Genomic DNA, 25,075 nt, shown 5'->3' on the forward strand with positions numbered 1-25,075 from the left:
TTTAGATTGTACTCTGACATTAGGAACCCTTCATATCTTAGAATTTTATGTCCCCTCCACCCAAACTGGTCACATTTACCTTTAACAATTACTCAACCCTTACCCCGTAAGAATTCCCTTTGAGGTATTAAAGAATAATTCACTTGAGATTATTTATCTCCATGCCAACAATCACCACCACATTCTATCCTGTTCCTTTTCTGAAGGTTTTTAATATAACCTTATATTAAACATGTTAAACATCAATGCCACATATTTAAATGCTATGAGTAAAAGTGAATGCTGATTCATCCACTAATTGTATGTATCCTGGTAGAAAGAACCACCACTACTTTATTGTGGCCAGTTGAGAAATTTTCTTCTCATTATCCACCAGACTAGTTAATATGTCTTTAAGGCAATAAGTTTAAAAAATAATACTGATAAATCAAAATATTGAAAACTCTACAAACTAAGCAGCTAGTTCTTCAGTAACTGGAAGCACTGACTATGCATATAAAAGTATATCTGATTATGAGTCAAAGTAAATATCAAGAAGGTAATATGCAATTAGATCATTTTGGTCTTCTGATTTTTCCACCAATGAATTATCATTAATTTCTATTCTACAATAAGAAAAAATCTACAACATACCATATTCTATAATAAGAAAAATAAGAAAAAATTAAAACTAGTTTTAAAAGATCTACTTAAATATTCCAGTATCATGTAACCAAACAACTACTCTCCACACAAGTATGTTTTTATTCAACAAACACATTCAGGGGTACATTCCTGGAGTTGAGGATGCATCCTGCTGAGAGGTGGACCTTAAATGCCTTGTTCTCATAGCTTATTTCCTCTCAGTACTATTTATATATGGGGGCTTAATAGTTAATATATGTGTTTAGGTTAATAGTGTAGTATATTTATAATATTATTGGAACCATGAGTTTATCCAACAAATCATTTGTTAACTCTCTCATACATTCTAGGCATTTCCCTAGTCACTGATGTAACAGTAGTGAACAAAACAACTAATTTCCTGCTCCTGTTGGAAATTGTGTTTGAGGTTGGGTCAGAGCATTCAAATAGATAAACAAATGTAAGGCAAGTGGTAAGAGAAGTCTAAAGTAGTAAGGAAAGTCTGAAGAGAAAGAAAGGCAGGGTAATGGGCTTGATAGTCATGACAAGAGGCTCTATTTTGTGTAGGATGGCCAGGAAAAGTCTTTATCACATGAAATGCCACTGTTACAGAGACATGATAAAGTGATAACTAGTTAGCTAGTTAGATGATTTGGGCAGTTAAGGTTGAGGCAAAGTTGCAAGTATAAATGCTCTGAAGCAGGGGTGGGATTGGTGTATTTAAATGGAACTAACAGACTAGAGAAGAATGTTAGGAAATGGGGAGAAAAGGATGAGGGGAGTCACATTGAATAAGAACAGTCCATAATAAGGCAGGGCAATCCATAATCAAGTCATGGCTTTTTTTTCCCTGATACCAGAGATTGAACCCCCAGGGGCACTTAAACACTGAGCCACACCCACAGTCCTTTTTAAAATATTTTATTTAGAGATAGGGTCTCACTGAGTTTCTTAGGGACTCACTACATTTCTGAGGCTGGCTTTGAACTCAGGATCCTCCTGACATCCTCCTGAGCTGCTGGGATTACAGATGAGTACAACCAGGCCTGGCTAAAGTCATTGCCTTTTATTTGGAAATGGGAAGCTATAGGAAGTTTTTGAGCAGAGAGACACAATCAAATTTATATTTAAGAATATCACTCTAGTTGCCATCAGGACAATAGATATTGGGGAAAATGAGGGCAGAAGCAAGGACAGAAGAAGGCTATGGGAATCATTCAGGTGACTTATGATGTGGGTTTGGCCTGTATATTGGCTTAGCAGATGCAGAGGAGTGGTCAGATTCTGGGCATGTTTCAAATGCTTATTTGGAAAGAAGGATGTCAGAAAAATAAATGAATAAAATGCTTTATAATTTATATCAAATTCTAGAAAATGCAAAACAATCTATGATGACAGGAGATGTTTGGAGTCAGCCCAGAAAAGGAGAGGGGAGGGATTACAAAGAAGGATGAAATACTTTTTTGATTTTGGTGATAGTCTCATGAGTATATTCATGTCAAAACTTATAAAATCGTACACCTTAAATGTGCAATTTATTGTAGGTCAACTATATCTCAATAAAATTATAAAAATAAAGACATAATATTGTCTAATGGACTGGAGTTGGAATGTGAGAGAAAAGAGATCAAAGGTGGTTTGTAAGTTTTGGGCTTTGAGCACCTGGATAATGGGAATTAAATTGTCATTCTTATTTCTGAGATAGGGAAGACTGAAAGCAGATTTTGAGAGAAAAATGAGTTCAGTTTTCAACATGTTGTTAGAGATGCCTACTAGATACATTTTATAACATAATAAATACATGGTAGAAAAGAAATGAAGAATGACTCAGACAGTTTCTCTGTATGATCCACTGGTTCTCCAGAAAGCGCAGAAGTACACTGGACCAACGGGGACCTCTCATGGCCCCTGTAGACAAATGTTTGTGCACACCTTTTTTTCCCATCGTTTTCTTTATTTAACATTATGAACATGGTGGACTACATTCTTTTATCTAAGTTTTAAAGATTCAGTTAATTTGGAACTGATGGGTTCATTGTTGGAGGTTGATGAATAACCTTAGCAGAGACTATAGTAACAAGCCCTTGGTCACAGACAAACGAGAATGGCTCCACCCAGGATGGGAGCATTGCAGACACTCTTCCTTGGGCTGGCTAGCTTGTGCCTTTCCCCCCTTAACTGTACATATCAGTAATTCAGCTATATTATGATTTAAATCAGATTTTGCTCCTCTTGTCAGAAAGTACAATTGCTTGTTAGTTGATAGGTTGTGATGAAAAGGAGTCTACTCCTTGGGCTTGATACTTAGCTCCATTACTCACTGGATGTGTGACTGCCTCAATTTACTCTAAAATAAGGATTGGAATAGGACCTACTACTACTGTAAAGTACTATTGTTATGAAGATTAAATGAATTGATATGTATAAAACCTTCAGAATAACAACTGGACATAAAGAAAGCATTCAAGAAATGTTAGCTACTAGCTTTCTTCTCTGACAATCGGTTTTGTCAGTTGGTTCCCACTAAGTTGTGGACTTTTTTGGACCAGGACCAGATATCTTGTCTTTTGATTTTCATCCACTCCCACACCATGCTAGGGCTTTGTCCAGCGTCTGGCATGAATGGTAGCACAAAATGAGAGTTAAAAATATGCTTTTGAATTAAATAATTTCTTCCCTTACGGATAAAGATAAGAATCTCAAGATCTTAGCCTGAAGACTAATGTCCATCTCTCTGCCCCCACCTGTCCCCGCTTTAAAAAAAAGCAGGCCACTGTCTCCAGTTTACACCCTCACTCACAGTTCCATTCACCTTCCCCTTTCCTAATCAGAGGGATCTTGGGGTGGGGCTTCAAGGAACCTCTAGGAGTTTGAAGGGGAGGGAGCCTGGAACCATAGACTAGCTGTGACAAGTCAGGGGTGGGATTTGGTAGTTCAGAAAAGGAGGTACCAGACCAGGAATGGGGGATGGGAGTGATGGTGGAGTGGGCTAGTTCAGGATGAACCAGAAATGAGACGTTGAGGAAAGCCAGAAAGGACCAGTTGGCAGGGGGGGGATGGGTGGGTGATGACTAGAATCATGTGGAGGGTCGCTTGTGAGGGCACAGAAGCAAAGGCAGGTGATTGGACGAGAAGGAGAGTCCTAGTTGCCAAGGCAGCGACTAGAGGAGAAGGTCTTCAGTCGAGGAGAAGGTCTGGACTAGAGAAGGACGGAGCTCCAGCTCCGTGCATTCTCCAGTAGAGTCTGTGGATCGACCCCCAGATATCCCTGCTGAAGTGTCACCCGGGAAAGGCTTAAGCCTTCCCTGGTGCCACCCCTCTGCGCTTGGCTACCCACACGCCCCTTGAGCCCCATCTCCTACGCGCCCACAGACGCCCGCCGCAGCCTACTCCACCGGCTCACCCAGGTGACCACAACATGGCTGTGGCGCAGGTGCTGGTCTTCTGGCTGTTCATGGTGCTCTTCTGGCTGTTCGTGCTGCGGCCGAACTGGCGAGTGCCAGGCCAACCGGACCCGAACACCGGCCAGCGCTGGTCGAAACACAAACTCTGTGCAGACGACAAATGCAGCAGTGAGTGCGCAGGCAGGCGGGCAGCCCAGGGTCTCCACTGTGGCTCTTTGGGGCCGCATGGGGGTCCGATCTCCCGGTGCCCAGCCCCGAGGGCTGGGTGAGGGGGTCGCAGGATGACGGGTGGGGAGCAGGAGTGACAGAGCCTTGGGACCCTGCGTGTGTCACCTCTGGCTCTGCTGGCGCCCCAGCCAGCCCGCTAGGGTTGTGGGGGGCTTCGACTCCCACTTGTTGCCAGTGTTTTATTTTTCTCTACTGACTGAGGCGGGGGTTGGGAAACACGATTTCCCAGGGACAGGTCTCAGTTTATTCCCTTCCAGGATTCGCCTAGGATCTCAGTGGGTGATGGGGATGTGCCTACGCTGTAGCAGAGCGCTTTTCTGCCCCCTCTACAGGGACCTGGGCAGTATCAGGGCAGATGCTCTCCAGGGCTCGGTGGCCCTAATTCCCGTGGCAGGTTGATGGTGGGGCTCCTTGGGAAAGGCTCACTGGCCCCTTCGTCCTTTTGCGTCGTTAAAAGGCTGGTTTTGCCTTTTAACAGGGACTAGAGTTTAGGCTTGGGAAGAGCACCGAGTCCTGGCACGCAATGTGTTCCGAGGTCTTGGCCCCGACTCTGCTTCAATCCTGTCATTTCTGTGCATAGAAGCCTCCCTTCATATTTGAGGTAGGGTAGCAGGTGGGCCAATAATCTTTTGCTTTTGAAAGAGGCCAAGGATCTGCACCAGCCACCTGGGAACTGCAGCCTCTTCTGTGCGCAGGAATCGGACAGAATTGCTTCCCAGTCCTGGATTGGAGGTGGGCAGTGGGGAGGATGTAGCCATTCAGATTCAGATGAAGAGGTTTGTTGCAATAACAATAATAAATACTCCAAGATTTTTATAAGCCAATTCAGTTTTAGACTCAGTCACTAGTGTTGTTGGAACCTCTTTCCTCTATATATTTACTGGCCCAGAATACTTCTTATGGACTCCCACTTGGTTTCTAGTAACCTTGCAACTTGATGACCGTGTTGTCCATAAATTGTAAGCAGTACATATTTTAAAATATTCATGCTAAAAAGGCCAAGAAGTTTACCATTGAGCTCTTTATGCCTAAATTGGTGTTACCAAAACCAAATTTTGTAATTTGAATTGTTTGTTCCACTCCAATAAAGAAAAAAGATGTCTCCAATATATGTTAAGAAGTTCCTAGAGGTAACCCTAAGGCTGGAATAAATAAACACTCAGAGAAGCAAAGCAGCTGCCATGATATTTTCTTTCATTTTTGCTATTCTTTGCTATTGAGTGCTATCCTACATGGGATACCTGGACAATCTCATCACTGATGCTTCGTCAGTACTAAGACATGGTGTTGGTTAGGTTCAGTGGGGTAACATAACTTGAGAAATGGCCTGTGTCCAAACAGATGTGACCAAAAACAACAGGTGGGTCTGTGTTGTGTTGTAGGAAGTAGTGAGGTGTGTATGTAAGGTGTCCTTGTGTGCCTTCCAAATAAGTGCTCCAAAAAAAAAAAAACTTAATAGGTGCTCCATAGTATGCATTATGTTGTCACCTAATATATTACTGATTTATAAATCCTCTATGACCTAAGGGGGAACAAGAGAAACATTGCCATTTCCACTTGTGATGAGAATTCCCCACCTTAAAGTGTCTCTCACCTTCAACTTGGCCTCTTAATTATATATGAATTAGGATGCTGACAGTTCTGAAAATAGTCCTATTTTAGCTTCAAAAAAACAAGTTACCCTCTCCAAATCTGTGTTTGTTCCTCCGACATATATTTTTATAAAACAAACATTCTTGTGTATTTTACTGCTAATTGGCTTTTAGAAAAAGTGTTATTTCCATTTCTTTGTGCTTTTTACATACATCTATTGTCCATTTCATCTTAAATCAGAAACTGTCTATTTGGTCAACCAAAAGAAAAATGTTGCTTCTACCAGTTTCTAGATCAATTGTGATCCTAGTCCTGCATTTTAAGCATGAAGGTATTGCCTGACATTTTCTCATGGTTAAACTTGTTCCTTGTCAGATAGGATACCCATTTTTGATTTTGTTTATTAAAAAAAAATACGAATGAGGATGTTTTGAAACAATCTTAATGTTGGATATAGTCAACAATATTTGCTCAGAGAAAATATATTTCCTGGTTATTTACCCAGATCCTGAACCCAGAGACAGCAACTCTGCTGCAAATGAAATTGACAGTGTTTATGGCTGCATGGTAGCACTTGCAGCCACTTAAAGGTAATGTCTTTTAGCAGTTAGTTCAAGTTAATTAACCCTTTGGGGGTTCCTGGATATTCTAACCTCTTCCCTATTACCTCTGCATGAAGCCATACTTAAGCCTGTCCATGTCTACACTTGGATTTACATATTTGCAAAATGAAGCTTTCTATGATTATGAAACAGAAAAAAATTGAGGCCTGCAAGAACCAAGAGTTTCACTGAAACCAGCTATGGTTGGTGGTAGCCACTTTGCTTTTTATTTCTCAGCACAGAGAAAAATAGAGAAGCTTCCTTTTCCCTCGTCTAATTGCAGGGAATATTGTATTTTATAGCAATAAAATCTCTAAGGATTTTAGATACTTTGAGCAGGTGAATTAAAAGTGATTCCAGAGAGTACTGGAAAAACTTGATTTTTGTTCATAGTGGGATTCATATTTCCTGATGAGTCAATATGGACTGTGAAAAATCAAATCCTAATGTTTGTTTTTTCTTTTTTCAATGTTCATATACAGTGTTAATGTATCGAGGTGAAGCTGTTGAAGATTTCACAGGACCAGATTGTCGTTTTGTAAATTTTAAAAAAGGTGACCCTGTATTTGTCTACTATAAACTTGCAGAGGTATCACCAGAACTTTGGGCCGGAAGTGTAAGTAAAAGTTTGACAGGTGTTATATTCTTACTTTTGATGGGTAGCAGTGTAGATTTAAATGACTGATTTCTTGGGGTCTTTGTAGAGTTAACCTGACCTCTTTGCCAGGCCCTGTGCTCCTAACACACCTTAGGCCTGGCACAGCATAGAAAGTCAGGAGACTTTCTGAAACAGAACTCTACTGGTTGTGGTTGCTACCCCTCACATCAAGTTCCAGAAGGCTCTACACATCATGAAGGTCGTCATGGTGAAAACCTGACAATTCTTAGCTTTGCTGCTTCAAAAGGGAAGGATTCATGGACATTAGAGTTAATCCTGTAAATTAAGTCTGAGATAGTAACTCAGGCATGCATATTTAAAGTTGATTTTTTTGTGTATTTTACCTAATCATTTGTGCTGTTTTTACTCTAAAAAAGCAGAATATTATGTTCATTGTGTGCTTCCCCCCCCTTTTTTTTTGCAACTTCTGGGTCATCCATTTCCTGCTTTTCCTATATTCTATGCCTGAAGGTTCCCCCAGGGGTTCTACTTCCAGCCAGTTGTATGGATCTTCTGATGAAAGACATGACATTGTTTATATCATGCTTTGATATTTTAAATGGGGAGATTCACTAGGAGTGACCTCATTGAGAGGCTTATGAGTATTGTCCTTTTCATTTAAAAAAATGTGATAGGTGGATTGTTTACTTAAAATAGTAGCAAGGGTCTTTGATGACTGTAGGAATGTTCCAGTTTAGAGACATTCCGGGTTGCATCCTTGAAAGTTCTCACCCTAAATAAAACACCACACAGCAGAAAATAAGACAGAAAATAAAGAGTAATCCCTATGGAAAACTAGTTTCATTTTGTTGCCATTTCTGACTCTTAGGGAATGATCTTGAAACATGGTGCCTCTGGGTACAAACTTTATATTTAGACAGAGTCCCAGTTGCAGTACTCCATATAAAGAACCATCTATTGTTTCTTTCAAGTATACCAAATAGGATTGGTAACCTTTAAACTTGGAACTGTTTTTCCATGTACCTAAGTGGCATTTTTCATGTAGTAGTCATCTTTCTCACCTTCTTTGGGCTTTTGGATAAATGGGCTTGATTTGCATTTTCTCCTCTCACATTATAGCCTGTTAACTCTGTTCATCCCTAGGACTCTTGCCATTCTGGGTGGCAGCACTCATCCTGTCTTCCTGAGGAGCCCTGCTTTCAGCACCTGACCAGAAAGGATCTTTGCCAACTGAATGAGTGTTTGGGTGGCACTTTGTTTGCATTGCTCCTCTGGCATTCATTTGTCTTCTTTGCCTTCAGTCAGGTTGTGTTTTATCTGAGCTCCCTATAAAGTGAAAAACTCAGTTAGGAAAGGACCCCTGTCTAATCCATCTTCCTTTTGAATATTTCCTTTCAGGGCAGTGGCACTTAAGTAAATTTGTTCTGATAGTAGCTTATGCAGAATTTGTTCTCTTGTGGCAGTTCTTGGCTCCCCACCCACAAATCAAATCAACAGCACCTTGGCAGGGATGATGTATGGAAGCAAAATTAGATATAAAAATTATTTCCAGTCATGAACCTCCATGATTCTGCATCATTTTTTTTCATATCACAAGAAATGGGATACCACCCAGTGTGTAATTATGGAGCTTTATATAATCTATGGTCTCATTTGACACAGATTAAGAAGAGATAAATGTGTTCCCTTTCTCCATACATCTCTGGTTTCTTTCCCTTTTCCAAATTTAACCTTAATAGAATTTTCATCAGAAGGGAATAGTGTATTTCCCCTCAGACTCGCCTCTCATGTCATAAGTGTTATACTTAAGAAATTAAAAACTCTTTAGTTTTCAAAATGATTCTCCTTTTGAGTTTTTAGTTTTTATTCTGCAATGTTGTTGATTTTCTAGAGTCTCAGACTTTATCTGCAGTGATGAAGCTTTTAATTGCTCCGTCTTATCTAATCTTCATGGCAGTATTCTACCACTAATACTGGCTCTCAGATGGTTTCTAGATATAACAAGAACATTCATGAATAGGGATATTTTAGAGGTAGTGATAAGATGCCTTTTTTAATTTTCTTTTTTGGGCATTTGATTTGCCTATCAGTTTCCTTTAATTATTGGCAAGAATCTTCTGTTCCTTTTAGTCAGTAGTTAGTAATAGGAGTGTCTTTCTCAAGGAGAACTTTATATACCTTTTGTACACTTTATGTAACTTCATATAATTTAACTGTTGGTGCTGAAAATAAATGGGGTTCTTTTCTGCAGAGGATTTATTTTGGGTGAAACTGAAGCTTGATATGTGGTTTCATATGCATTATATTGTAATTTTATTTTCTCCCCTGCTGAGGGCCATTGTCAAGTAGGAATGAAGCTTCAAAATTTCCTTGCCAGCGTACCCCATGTTAAATGGATTTCACTGTTGACATTGCATGTTAGGTGACCTTGCTCAAGGACCAAGGCAGATCCAGGTTTAGAGCTGATCAGGTTTGAGGAAGTATCCCACTCCTTAGGGTGTTCCCGGTTTAAGACAAAAGGAGTTTTAGGGAAGTTGGAGGTTGAAGATGATTGCTGCTGGGAGTAGGGCGTGCCTGCAGCCTGAGTTCCCGCTGAGTTCTCCTGGAGAAAAAGTTTTTAGGAGGTGAATTGTTCGGGAGATTGGATTGCCCCTGAACCTTGTGTGGAGGTGGTGTGAGTCGGGAATAAAGAATTGCTGTTTGAATCTACAAGGCTGTGAATGCCTCCTGATTCTGTGCCCAGCCAAGACTGCAGCATTAATTTTCTCCCCCCTTCTGATTAATTAAACAACAAGCAATGTGGCTAAAGGACTGTGCCTGGTAGGTTGTTCAATTCAACATATGGTTCTTACCCGTCATGGGAGAACTGATCTTTAGACGTCAGTTTCCTGTCTTGGGTTGAATCCACTGCAACCAGATCAACCCGTCACTGACTACCAGTCCAGCATTCATCCATGCTTGTGGATAGGCCTAAGCACCAGTGTGGGGGGGTGAGGTTCTTGCCTCACCTCTGTTGGCCCCCAAATTTAACCTTGGTGCCAGTGGGGGGGGGTGAGGTTCTTGCCTCACCTCTGTTGGCCCCCAAATTTTAGACTATCACTAGTAGAAGGGAGGAGGATAGAGAAATGCCACGACACCAAGCCAATTGACGGCTCCTTTGGAAAAATTGTGTCACTGGTGACACCATCAGCAAAGATGCCAGCATTACCACAATTAACATGGGGTGTGCTGGCAAGGAAATTGCATCACTGGTGACACCATCAGCAAGGATATGCCAGCAGTACCACAATTCGCTGCACCAGACGATAGTTCACAATGCATGCAACTCATATATAGTCCAGGCAAGTTCTGCAAGCAGTTCAAATCGGAGGAGTCTATCAATATGTCCATTTCCTCCAAAAGTAAATCAATTCCTTGATTGAGCATTACTTGTTGAGTTATATTCATTGATGCATCAGTTTATACACTTTACTGTGATAGCTATCATAGAAGCTGTAGTTTGGTTTTCTTAGTCTTTACTGGCACTGGGATGGAGATGGGAATTCTGGCAATAATGTTAAAGAGACATTATCCTGAACAGAATTATTAAATATAATGAAAAGGAAAAGTGAAAGTAAACAAACAGATCTGTTAATCACCTTTAAAAACAATAGTAAGCAAACAGTTCTGTTAACCACCTTTGAAAACAGTCATTAACAGCTGTTTACCTAATTTAGATTAAACCACTTAAATCACGTGAATAAAAAAAAATTCGGATCCATTTTTTCATGAGCGCTCCTCATATAAAAATATAGACATACACACATACTGACATGCAACACAAAACAGTGCACACAGAACATACAACACATAAGACAATAATAACAGCCTTGTAGCTTTACCTAGGTAAAATCTCCATTGCAATGTTTAAAAACTCCACAGTCAAAAAATAAAACAGTCAAAAAACAAAGTTGATCAGAAAAACATTAACCTAGGTTTGTATGAGCTCAAAAAATAAAATACAACTTTATGATGTGGGAAAAATGCAATAATAAAATAGATATTGAAAAAAGGCACCGTGGTTAATCACTGTCGCAGATGTAAGAATAGCCAAGCTGGAGCTCTGAATATCAGCTGTTATGGATTTGAGTCAAATTATCTTCTTTTTGGTCTGTAGAAATTGTTTTCGTTAGTGTCTCTGGAATCTAAATCGGCTGCTGTTCTCCCTGTGGAAACACAAAAACAGAACCCCGACTCCAGACAAACACTGGATCAGGAGCTTTCCAATGTCCTGTTAGAATATCTTTCCAAAGTACCTTAGGCTTATGTACATTTTTTTGGATACATGTGTCTTTCCACAGCATTAAGTCCTGATGAATCCAAATTTAAAAAGTTTAGAGTAAAAAAAGGGTTATTTTAAGTTTATCTTTGGGGGTATATACCCCTTTAAGATCCTTTTAAATTTAAGTCTTTCAAAAGCATTTTGCCTTAGTTTTTAGAATTACTTTAGTCCTTTTAATTTTTAGATGTGGTTTGAAACCATAGTTGTCTTAGCCTTTTGTATTTTCTATCTGAAATACCTTTACTTGACATTTTTAACCATTTTCTATCTTATTTCTGTCTTCTAGTTTTCTTCTAAGGTTTTTATATTTACCCTTAGTTGCTTTCTTCTCTCCTAGTTTTCTTTCATTTGCTATTTTGTGGGTATAAAATTCTTGTCTTTCTACATCTTTTTATCTTCCTATATCTTTATCTTTCTACATCTTCTCTCTTTTTTTTTTACCTTTTTGTACTTCTGTTTTTGAAGTTTTCCACTTCAAATTTTTAATCTTCTTTATCTAAATCTTTTATCTTATTATCTTCCCATTTTCATGGGTTATATTTTTTTTCCTCCATCATGAAGGCATCTTAACCACCTTCAATTTAACCTTTTAAAGCTTTTTGCAATGTACTTAGGCATTTTATAACTTTTTACTTTAACAAAGATTATCTCATCTCCCTCTTTTTAGTTTAATAAGTATATTTTAATAGTTTGATGAGTAAAGCAATTTTTTTTCCCGCCATGAAGGTATCTCAACAACCTTCAATTTAACCTTTTAAAGCATTTCATTTATCATCTATACTGTACTTTTAAATGTACTTTTTCACCACCTACAGCTTCACTCTTTTAAACGAGGCTTAGATTTTGTTTAAATCGCTTAATATTAGTTTACATGGCTGCCCTTCAACCAAAGGCTCTTTTTTACTCCATTAAGAAGCTTTTTCTCAATCTTCCATGTACAAATACCTTTTTTTTCTTTCTACCTTTCTCAAGCTTTTAAATTAAGTCTAGTTTCCTGAAAATCTTTTTAAATGACATTTTACAACTTTTCACTTTACCACACAGAGATTATCTCAACTAGAAACATTTCTTTTTCCTTTAACCTTTTATATTAAAATATATTTCCACATCTTGAATCTTTTTATATCTCTTTTTTAACCATTAACCCTTTTTATAAATTCACATTCTAAAACAACCCTTATAAAATTACTCCACTTTAATAAGATGAAATACTTTCATGTTTTTTAAGGTACTGTTATACTGTAATTGAAACCCAGCTGAAACTTCTTATACTCTCTGTATATAAATTACACATGATAGAATCTTAACACTTAGTAACCTTGTTTCAGCAAAGACACAGACCAAAGCAATATTAAACATTTTTCCATTTGCCAATTTATGAAAACACACATAATGTTTAAATATATTACCTTATGGAACTTAATAAGTAAAGAGTACTTGATTTCATATTTACTGGTTGATATTTTAACATTTTAGCTTTGTAAATAAATCAGCTGTCTGTAAAAACCAAGACAAGTATAGTGAACAGAACTAGCCATCTCTTTCTTGTTGAAGAAAAATCCTTCTACAGGATACCATAATGGTCCCATTGATATACTTAATAACTCATCTTTATAAAGCCATGGGCTACATTTTTGTATTGTATCAACACATGCCATAGTTTTTCTTGGTCTTACTGGGGTACCTTCTTCCTCTAACAATTTTTCTTCCTTGGAGGCGAACAACTTCAAACCTTGAGTCAACCATTTTTCCCAGTTTTCCTGAGAAAGTTTTAGGAACAGGCCACTTGAAATGAAAACAAAATAAATCAAAACAAGAACACATTGTTTTTTGAAATGGTCACCCATTTTTTTGCTCTCCTTCAGGAGCGAGCAAATTCACTTACCCCCAAGCTTCAGACATCCCACGTACGGGCCACCATAATGCCGCAGTCTTGGCTGGGCACAGAATCAGGAGGCACTCACAGCCTTGTAGATTCAAACAGCAATTCTTTATTCCCGACTCACACCGCCTCCACACAGGTTCAGGGGCAATCCAATCTCCCAAACAATACATCTCCTAAAAACTTTTTCTCCAGTAGAACTCAGTGGGAACTCAGGCTGCAGGCATGCCCTACTCCCAACAGCAATCATCTTCAACCTCCAACTTCCCTAAAACTCCTTTTGTCTTAAACCAGGAACACCCTAAGGAGTGGGATACTTCCTCAAACCTGATCAGCTCTAAACCCGGATCTGCCTTGGTCCTTGAGCAAGGTCACCTTACATGTAATGTCAACAGCGAAATCCATTTAACATGGGGTACGCTGGCAAGGAAATTTTGAAGCTTCATTCCTACTTGACAATGGCCCTCAGCACTCCCCAAGTGCTTGTAAAAGTAGATTTGGACAAAGCTAGGAAAGCATATACTATCAATACATCTGCTATAGTGGTAATACATTCTAGAGATTTTTGTATTGTTTTTACTTATTAATTTTTATGAATATTGTGTATTGGTTAAGAAAGACATAAATATTGGTTTATGAGCAATGCTACAAAATGTACAGGTAAATTGTTGCTAGAGGTTATTTGGAATTGCATTTATAACCAGCTTTGATTTACATAGTTTTAACCATATAGTATCCAATAATCTTCTATGCAGATCTTTTATTTACTTCAGAAGTCTTAACTTTATATGCTCTGTGTTGAGAATTAAGCTAAATGTAAAAAAGAAAACTTCAGTGGTTGGAAATGTTGCTTTAATAGTTCTGTACTTTATTTTTATTTGGAATAATAATCTCAGTGTAATTGTTATAGCAACTTTCTTTCTTGGTTATACCATATACCTATCTATTATGTGTATATTTCCTGCCACTTCTGAGAAATCTCTTATTTATATTCCTTGTACAGAATTTATTTGATATTTGTCTCTTTTGCACTATAGGTTGGCCGTATGTTTGGATACTTTCCAAAAGATTTCATCAAGGTAGTTCGTGGATATATTAAAGAAGAGCTACAAATTCCAACAGATGTAAGTTATGGATTTCTTTTTTGTTCTCAATTGTAAACTGGCTTATAAATCCATCAGTTATATTCAGTTAACTGCTTCTGAATGTTTTATAATGTGTTTGGGGGGCAATCTAACATTTGTGTGTCAGATTTTCATTTGAAATCAGACTACCTGTAAAAAAAAAAGTTTGAAAGGCATTCAAGGGTGATTATATTATAATCTGAGAGTTGTCTAATATATTGAAACAGATATTCTAAGAGGCAAATAATTTCATTTTACAGGCAAATCTCATTGGATAGTTATTAGACATTTTAAGTATATTTAGGTTAAATTAATAAACTCTAACTTTTATACTAGGTTAGAAATATGTACTTACAAAGGTTTTCTTATTCTTAGTCATATATGGGATCATCATAGTCATGTTATAGATTTGGAAAAGGGGACCTGAGCATTTCAGGTGATGTTCAGTCTCAGATCTTTTAAGGCCCCAACTGCTTCCTTTATACAACATTCCTGTATGGTGCTCTGACTTAAATTGATTTTGTGACTGAAAGGATTTCGTGTTCTAGAATTCTCACTTCAGCTGATTATTTTCTAGAGTTTTAAATTGTATAGTAATTGATGCCCACCAACACTGAAACATCTTTGGGCAGCTCTTTGTAGTGGCTGTAGAATATGCAAGCTGCTAGGCTAGGACAGTTCTTAGATTAGATGGACTGAATGGATAAAGTCATCCTGTTTGTTGTTGCTGTTCCTAAAATTTCTTTATAATCTCAGGGGCCATAAAATCACTTCTGTTGCTTGTTGGACTTCATTGTTGGTAAAGAGAGTTCTTGGGATTTAAGCTGTGACAGCAGTTCACTGATTACAGAGAACTCATTTGTTTTGAACTCTGCCTTCTTATTGTATTTCCCATTACATGCATCCCTCATGGCTTAGAAATGCATGTGATGAGGAGAGGAAATCACTCATCCCTACTACGTTGAACTGCCTCCCCCACCCCTGGAACCCCCGCAGAATATTATGGAGATTTAATTAGGAATGGAAATTTTTTAAAAACATGTCCATTCATACTATGGCTCCTTTTATATCAATTTGCTTACTAGTAGCAAGAAGGAAGACTAGATAATATACACATAATCCTGAGAGAGATCTTAGTGACTGTGAAACCCTGATGAAGAGAAAGGTGTATACCTTGTTGAATCTTGTTTTCAGTTTGTTCTTGTGGTAATAGTAATGTGAGGAGCCTCCTTAATATCATTCTTTATTCCATCCAATGTACTTGTATCTCAGTAAGATACTTTAAAACTGATTCATCTTTCTCAAGGCTGCAGGATCTTCCAGCTTCTCCTGAGCAAATGATTAAGAGTTAAATTTCTGAAACATAGGTGTAGATATTAAGAGCTGGAGGATCCTATAAGTGATACCTTGCCTTTCCCTACTTATGTTCAGAGCAAATTGAGAGAGACCCAAGAGTCAGGCAATTGGAGACCAAATTGTCACCATTTTTACTCATTATGCTTTTTAAAGAATATGACCCATGTTAAAAAAAGAAAGAAAGAAAGAATAGACTTTCTAACACTGTAGTCTAGAAAAAGACAGATTTACTCAGCCATAGATGGAGTTAGGCAGTGGGGGTTGGAAGAGGGTAATCTGGTTGACCTCAAAGATTCTTTAGAACCAATCCTGAATTTGGGAGCGTGGATGAGTTTGCTTTTGTGATACTTTGTTATTGACACATTAATGGTTTTCTTTTCCTTTTAGGAGACAGATTTTGTTTGTTTTGATGTTGGAGTAGATGATTTTGATAATTATAACGTAGAAGAACTTCTAGAATTTTGGGAATTGTATGATTCTGCAAATGAAGATTCTGAGAAAGCTATAGAAAAAGTGGGACAATTTCCTGAAGTCTCCCAGGATGTTGAACCTGAACCTAAACCAGTAGTAGCAAACTCACAAGAAATTGAAAGTGCATTCTCAGAAAACACTGTGGATCTTGAGGAACAATTTTTGGCTCAGAAGAACCATCCTCATGCAGATAGTCAAACAGGTAATGCTCAGGGTGAACAAACTTCATTTGAACTTTTTGAAGAAATACTACCAGATAAATTGAAAGTGCCAGAAAGTGAAAAAAAAACAAAACCAGCAACATTTCTCAGGTCTCAAACGAACAGGAGAAGACTGATGCTTATAAACTTTTGAAAAAAGAAATCAATCCTTATCTAGAAACCAAAGAAAACAAACAAGAAATGAGTATAATTTGGAAGATTTTAAAGAAAACTGAAACCACAGCCAAAAGGGTAGACATGATGGACAAGGAACGAGGTGATATGGAAATGGGAAAGGAGGAAAGTCCTCTGGCAGATGAGGAAGCCCAGGGACTGTTTGACAGAAGTGACGAGGAAAACACTCAGACTTCAGGGATAAGTGAAGTATTTCAGGATAAAGATTCTGACGATCTTGAAAAAGACAACCCTAAGGAACATCTGAACACTTTAGGGTCTACAGAAAAAGCTACTGGAAAAGAAACCTCAAAAGAGGACCTTGAGGACATAGGGCATATCACAGACGCAAAAAGCCAGGGTCCTGCTTCTGCAGACCTTGAAGATGATATATTCCCACAGAGTCCACATATAGCCCTAAAGCCAGAGCTTAGCAATCAGGAGGAAGACTTGCCCATAATCCGCAGCTTCTTTATAGAACAAAAGTCCTTGCAACGCTTCCTGAAGTACATTAATGTCCAAGAACTGGAAGCCATGTTGCAAGAAATGTCTTTAAAGCTGAAGTCAGCACAGCAGGAGAGCCTGCCCTATAACCTAATGCCCTATTATCTAGAAAAAGTTCTAGATAAGGTCTTCCGTGCCTCTGAGTCACACATTTTGAGCGTAGCAGAGCAAATGCTTGATAATCGTGTGAATGATAATACAGACTCAGGAATAAAGGAAAGTAACATATTTGAAGAGGCTGCAGTGCTTGATGATATCCAAGACTTGATCTATTTTGTGAGGTACAAGCACTCCACAGTGGAGGAGACTGTTCCATTGATAACAGCGCCTCCTCTAGAGGAAATCTGGGCTAACGCTGAAGGTAAATTCCTGCCTGTGGCTTGGGCTGGAGAAAAGGAGTTGTTCTTCCAGATGTTTTCGTGTATTATTGTAAAGTTCTGTTCAGTTTCCATGTGCCTAAAGGAGAAAGAAGGCTGACTCAGGAGCCCCATATGTTCCTTTATTCATTCTTTTGGGCTACAGTATGAAAGGATATTGCTTATTCTTTTTTTCCTTTAGGACAGTTGGGATTGGTTTGCATGTTCAATAAGAAATTTTATAAAAAGCAAAAGAGAAAGATATAAATGAGAAACTAATGCACAAAAGTAGACCTGTTAACAGTACACATTTTATGTTAAAATTATAAAAGGGCTTTATTAAACATAATTTCTTAATCATAAAATACCTGTACTAGATCATGTGGGTGTGGAGTGACTAGCATAACCTTTTTTTTTTAGTATTTAATCTCTTTTTATGTGATGCTGAGGATCGAACCCAGTGCCTCACCTGCACTAGGCAAGTGTTCTACCAGTGCCTCACCTGCACTAGGCACTGTGACTCATATATTTAGTGAAACACTCGATGAATATTGAAACTGAAGAGAGACAGTTCTTATTCTATAGCATAAAATAAAATAGCCATTTCCCCTTTCAATTTTAGAGCTACTTATAACAGGAGGTACTCCTGTTGATGCTGCTGATACAGAAAACCAACTAGAGATAAAGGTCGAAGAGCCAGCAGATGCCACCCTTTTGGACAACATACTTTTCTTGTTATATTCATTCTTGCTTTATTTGTCTAAGATGGTAAGTTTGACATAGTTTCTTCAGTTAGAATGTTGATTATTTATTAGTTTTTAAGTGGCTTCTGGTCATGAAGTGAAAAACTTAAAATGTCTTTATGAAAATGACTCTTGACCCTTTGAGTAGATAGCTCCTGAAACAAAAGCCATAGGGGTGTGGCTTTATTGGCTACTTGGTTTAGCACATGAGGAAGATTTGCTATCTACCAAGGCTGGACATTTGCACACCTGTAAAAACTTTGTTCTTCCTTTCAGAACCTTTCATTCTGGCAGGGAGATAACAGCATTCACTTGAAACACAGTAAGATAATGGCAGAAAGAGAGGTATTTATTTGATGGTAGAACATTATTGTCCATAAATGCATTTATTATGGTTGGAAGGGTGATCAGTAAGGTCAGAAAGTGGTTGAGATGTGTTTGAAGCACAGGCAAAGGGCAAACAGGAGTCTGACATGTGGTTTGTTGTTGATTAGACAGGCTGGGGTGGTGGGGGAAGCTGGCAGTCAGAAGAAATGTGTTCAGAGAAATGGAAACATGAAGAAAGGATATTTGGGGAGGGCAGGAGAATGTGAATAGTTGGTGTTGTAAAGTGTGAAGTTGGAGGGGGATGGGCCTGTTGGAGAGGCCAGCAAATCTTAAAGGAAGTCATGAGCCAAAGTAGCATTAGACCATTAATAGTGGGGATCCTTAGAAAGTTTTAAGAATGAAAGGAATTAGGTTAGATCTGTTTCTTAGAAAGAGTCACTTAAGGCTGATCTTTCTAAAGAAAATCATGATCCAAATAAGACATTTAATCTGTCTAGAAGCTTATCTAAGCATTTTAGGACTTACCTCCCCCCTATTGGTATTTGTTGATATTGGACGTATAGAGTTTAATTATAGGAATGAGAAAGCTTTTAGAGGTTGGAGGATAAGATGGTCCTAGGGCCATTGTGACAGTAATCCTCCTCAACTGAAGTTGTTTCCTGTAGGTTGTATTATTTCAAGGCTTGTGTAAGAAAGATGATGTTGTTGTTTTCCTTGTAAAATGTATAGATTTTGAAGCCAGGTAGATCTGGTTTCAAATCCCAAGGTTATCATTTAGAAGTTTGGGCAAATAACTAAACTTTTGAAAAAAGTTTTCCTCATCTGAAAAATGTAGATAATGCTTACTCCAATCATAAGAATTAAATGATTTGACAAGGTAAAATGTCTGGTGAGGTGTCTGGCATTTTGAAGGGTTTTACCCCTACACATGCCCTAATTCTCATGTAGACAGTCAGAAGGTGGTATAAAGACAATGAATACCTGGGGAGGAAAGACCACCAGGGTGGAAAAGATGTGGTGGGGAGAAACCATTTTTCAGTTGGCTCCATGTTTGTTCATGATGGTGGCAGCCACCTGGGTAAGGGGTATATACGAGCCAGGCAGTTAGAATAATTATATTTCCAGTGATTAAAGCAGTCTTCCACAGTCATAATTTGATTATCAGAATGAATCAGCATCACTTGGAAAGTTAACAGCCTCATGATATGGGAAGGATTTCTTTATTCATATTTTTAGGTATGCACAGAGCCCTCCTCTAGGTCTAGGTCAGGGGACATGAATGTGGTGCAGGTATGGTCAGTGATTGTACGGTGATAGGTAAGACATAGACGTGAGTGGCAAAGAAGAGGCACAACGTTAGGAGACTGATTTGAGAGGAGATTTCAAAGAGGCATTTTGATGGCCCAGTATGTACAGGACATTGTGCGAGGACTAAAAGAGTCTAACAGGTGTAAGGCATGATTGTGATTTTTGAAAGCCTTAAGAAAAGGACTTAACAAATATATGCAAAAATTATGAACAAGTCAATGTAAAATCTTAAACAAGTAGTATGATATCTGATAGGACTGGAGAATAATAGGCTCTGATGTGTTTGGGAGATGTGCACCAATCAGATTCATTGATCAATGGAATCTTAGCAGAATCTTAGTGTTAGAAGAAACCTTGGAAGGCTGTTAGTCTAGTTTCTCACTCATTGCTGTTATTTTCTTTACTGTGGCCCTGACGAATAGTTATGAGGCCTGTACACCAGTATTTCCTAGCATGAGTCACTCTCTTACAAGGCTATATGTTCTTCTGTTGTCTAGTTCATCCTTGTATTGACTCCAAATTTTCCTCCACATGATTTCCTCTATAAAATTGAATACTTTTCTACATAGAAATCCTTTAAATATTTGAAGTTATATCTTAATTTAAAAATTATTTTTAGTATTTTTATCATGGAAACTTTCAAATAAGAGCAGAGAGAATAGTAGGGGACTATAGGTAACCATAACATACTGTATATTTTAGAATACTAGAAGAAACGATTGTGAAAGTTTTACCATAAAGAAATGATGTTTGAGGAGGTAGATATATTTAACTGATTTAAACTTTACATAGTGTATACATGCATCAAAATGTCATGTTACCTAATTCAATAATTATAATGTTTGTTTCTATGTACTAGTTAAAAAATAAATTTAATTAGAAAAGCTTTAAAGAAAAGCATAGAGAATAGTATAATGAACCCACGGGCCATCACACAACTTAACAGTAATTCCTTGATAGCCAATATCAGTGAGTTTTTTAAATTTGTTCTAATTGGTTATACATGATAGCAGAATGCATTTCAATTCATTGTATATAAATGGAACAAAACTTTTCCTAGTTGTACACAACACGTGTAGTCCTATATGTACCTCGGGTAATGAGGTTCATCTCATTCCACCATCTTTCCTATCCCTCTGCCCCCTCACCTGTCCTACCTCCCCTTTGCCCAAAGTTCCTCCATTCTTTCTATGCCCCTTACCACCCACCTCACCCCCATTATGGGTCAGCATCCACTTTCAGAGAGAACATACAGCTTTTGGTTTTGGGGATTGGCTTACTTCCCTTAACCTGATATTCCCATTCACCCGCAGATGCCATAATTTTTTTCTCTTTTAATGCTATAAGTAATATTCCATTTCATATATGTACCACAGTTTCTTTATCCATTCATCTGCTGAAGGGTTGGTTCCACAAAACTATGGAATGCTTCACAAATGTGGGTGTCATCCTTGCTCGGGGACTATGCTAATTTTTTCTGTATTGTTCCAATTTTAGTATATGTGCTGCCAAAGCAAGCACACTCTGACTTTTAACAAATGTAGATACCCAGGTAAAAACTACCATAATCAAGATATAGAACAGTTTTTTTTTCACTAGAAAAGGGGTTTCCTTGGGATCCTTCCCAGTGAGTGCCTTCACCACCTGTTCCAGGCAACCATTGATAACTTTTTTTTTAAACTATAGATTCATTTTTCCTACAGTACTGTTTCATATATATGCCACTATAAGTGGACTCATATCTAGGAGTGCAATTGCCTCCTACGTTTAATGTATGTTTTTGTCTTATGTGATACTGTCAAGCCATGCTAAAAAATGACCACAATCATTTTATACTTCCACCAGCAATTTAGGAGACTTCCACTTGACTTCATCTTCACTAGCACTTGGGCCATTCTAGTGGGTATGTCTTTGTGAGTTTATTTCCTGATAATTAATGATATTGAGTGAACTTTTTTTTTCTTTTGAGATAGGGTCTCACTAACTTCCTTAGGCCCTTGATAAGTTGCCAGCCTCACACTTGGGATCTTCCTGCCTCAACCTGGGATTGATTGCTGGGATTACAGATATGTGCCATGATGCCAGGATCAAATACTTCTTCATGAGCTTGTTGACCATACTGTTTTTGTACGTCAACTCTCTCTGGCTAGCTGGAATCCAGACTTCTCCCAGCTCAGTGCCAACTGTGGGATTGGTTAGCTTATAGTTGTTTTTGGCCCTCACAGGTACTGCTTAGAACGTAGCCCCAAACTGAAGACCACCTCCATGCAGATTTCTGGAACTCTTTTTCTTTGTGGCTCCCATGTTTCTGGTAGTTTTCTCTACATATTTTTGGCTGCTTAATCTCCTGGAACTCTGGTCTCTCTCTCCTCAGTGAGTCTCTTGTGCCCCTTTTGTGTTCCCCTTTTCAAACTGAGGTCTAGAGGGTGCCTCCAGGTAGAATGCTCACCTATTTGTTCTCCTGCTCTTAGGGGTGACAGTTGCATGTTCCTTGTGGCTTTCTATCTGAAAAATAGCTCTTTAAAAATCTTTTTTGACTGGGCATGATGGCACATGCCTTAATCCTAGTGGCTTGGGAGGCTGAGACAGGAGGATCACAAGTTCAAAGCCAAAAATGAGGTGCTAAGTAACTCAGTGAGACCCTGTCTCTAAATAAAATACAAAATGGGGCTGAGACTGGGGATGTGGCTCAGTGATCAAGTGCTCATGAGTTCAATCCCTGGTACCAATATATATATTCCAACTTTCTGGTTGCTTTCAGTGGGAGAACAAGTCTCATATAAGTTACTCTCTATTGATTTCTTTTTTTTGTAATTTTTTGCAATAATTGAAAAAAATATGTTTGTGGGACTTCTAGGATATATTGTACTTTGGGTGAATAAATGACATCCCCCTGGTACAACAATTTAACCTGTTTTCTCTATTGCCTTTTTTTTTTTTTTTGGTGGTGCTGGGGATTGAACCTCAGGCTCCATGCATTGTAGGCAAGTGCTGAGCTAACAACCTCAGCCTCTCTCTGTTGCTTTATATTTCTTGGAAATTGGTAGTCAGGTTTAGGTTCAATTCTGTTTCTTATGAAAACTTAATAGGAAATATTGCATTGACATCTGCATGTCCTCTCCTTTGATGTTGACTACTAGTCAACAGTGACCTTGGTGAGATTTGCTAATATATTACAGGTTGCAAAATAGCAATGGTCTGAATTGCTGGGATTTTTCTTTCTTCATTTAAAGGTTGGGATGCCTATACAAATAAAAATTTATGATTGATTATTCTTTCTTTTTTTTGGTACTGGGGATTAAACTCAGGGGCACTTGGCTAGTGAGCCATATTCTCAGCCCTATTTTGTATTTTATTTATATACAGGGTCTCACTGAGTTGCTTAGCAATTCGCTTTTGCTGAGGCTGACTTTGAACTTGCTATCTTCCCTCCTCAGCCTCCCAAGCTACTGGGATTACAAGTGTGTGCCACAGCGCCTGGCTATGATTGATTATTCTTTACACAGATATTCGGTTTGTATAGTTAAGGCAGGAGATAAACATTTGATTCTTTTTCTTCATTTAAACACTTTTCAGAATAGTAAGGTATTATTCTAGCATTATCAAATGATACCCAAAGGGGCTTTTGAAATCTTTTTAACTTTTATTTAAGAGTCAATATGATGTCATGCATTTAAAAATATTTGGTGGGTTTAATCCAGTTAGGAATAGTAATTGTTCTTACCTGATGCTCAATTTCTCCCCCTTTTGCCTTGTAGAAGCCTCTTTATCTTGGCTCCTGGGACCCTTTGCCACCACCTAGTGGTCATTTTTACCTGTTTCCCTTGCTTTTGATGTATGAGATGTTCCAAGTTCATCTTAAACATTCCCTGTCCAGACCTTGAAGGAACTATTTCTCTAAAAGAACTTTGGTTTCTTTCAATAGGAAATGATATTTAGAGGCTACATTCCAAGTACTAGGATTGCTTATTGCTCAAATTGACTGTCATTTGTAAGCCTTTTTAGTAAGTAAAATCCCCACATATTTCTGTAAGCTCAGAAATATGTGGGGATTTTTGATCATGTCATTTAGATAATTCCCATGAAAATTCAGTATGCTAGAGAGATTTTACTTCACTTCATCTATCTTAGATTTGTGTTTTCTTTCTCTGATGTTGGAGTTCCAGTTTTCAATGACATCAATATAATTGTTTACAGTCTTGTGCCACTTAATGACATTTTGGTCATTAGTCCATAATAATGGAGCTAAAAAATTCTTGTCACCTAGTATTTTTAATCTTTTTTATGTTTTGATATATTTAGATATATAAACATTTACAATGTTACAATTGTCTACAGAATTCAGTATAATAATATCTTATAGGTTTTTATCCCCAAAGCGATGATATACCATATATGAATACCTACGTGTGGAAATGGCTATATTTTCTAGGTTTGTATAAGTATACTCAATGATGTTTACACACTGAAATTGCCTAAGATGTGTTTCTCAGAATTTATTCCCATTATTAAGCAACACACGACTATATTTATGTTGTTTAAAATACTTTCAGGAATGTATTCCTGAAATTAAATGAAATTCTCTTGTCTTTAAGCTATATCCCACTAAGGTATGTTTGAAATAATTCATTTCTGTGGTTTGTCACCAACATGATATCACAGGTTGTTTCATTTTTGCTTTCAATATTTAGGTGTTAATTTTTAAAGATTTTTTTGTTTATTTTACAATTATTTAAATATTTAGAAGAGCCAAAGTTAATTTGTGAAAATAAGTTGTTTCTGTTTTCTGGTACTGGTGATTGAACCCAGGGCTCCTATCCACTGAGCCACATACCTAGGCTCTTTATTTTTTATTTAGAGATAGTTCTCACTAAGTTGCGTAGGGACTTGCTAAGTTGCTGAGTCTAGCTTTGAACTTGTGATTCTCCTGCCTGATTTTGAAAGAACTCTAGCTTTTGTCCCAGTTCTGTCTACCCTGATGTTACTCTCTTTTATAGTTAACTTTAAAAATTTATTTCCTTATGCATTCTGCTATTAAAAAAAATAAGCAAATGAGAAAAGGGATATGCAGCTCAGTGGTAGAGCACTTGCCTACCATACATGAGGCCATGTGTTCAATCCCCAGCACCATAAAAAGAAAAAGAAAAGCAAATGATTTTTACATCTAGCTATGATAGCTTTATATATGTACTGGCTTCACCTTCCCGACTGAAACAATTAAAATAAATATGAAAAAAAA

General features: G+C 37.9%; 1 long non-coding RNA gene, 1 other non-coding gene and 1 pseudogene across 2 annotated transcripts in view; 1 reads left to right on the forward strand and 2 right to left on the reverse strand.

Annotated features, from left to right (window-relative positions):
- LOC144373041 (transport and Golgi organization protein 1 homolog) overlaps nt 1-25,075 on the forward strand; it is a 153,329-nt pseudogene that overhangs the window by 99,939 nt on the left and 28,315 nt on the right.
- LOC144373043 (uncharacterized) overlaps nt 1-25,075 on the reverse strand; it is a 74,188-nt gene that overhangs the window by 15,431 nt on the left and 33,682 nt on the right. The window lies entirely within an intron of this gene.
- Nucleotides 21,251-21,357, reverse strand: LOC144373048 (U6 spliceosomal RNA). Its single transcript, XR_013432848.1, has one exon. It is a non-coding gene; the product is annotated as a U6 spliceosomal RNA (small nuclear RNA).

The sequence above is a fragment of the Ictidomys tridecemlineatus genome, unplaced genomic scaffold (assembly GCF_052094955.1).
Source record: "Ictidomys tridecemlineatus isolate mIctTri1 unplaced genomic scaffold, mIctTri1.hap1 Scaffold_218, whole genome shotgun sequence".
NCBI classification, from domain to species: Eukaryota; Metazoa; Chordata; class Mammalia; order Rodentia; family Sciuridae; genus Ictidomys; species Ictidomys tridecemlineatus.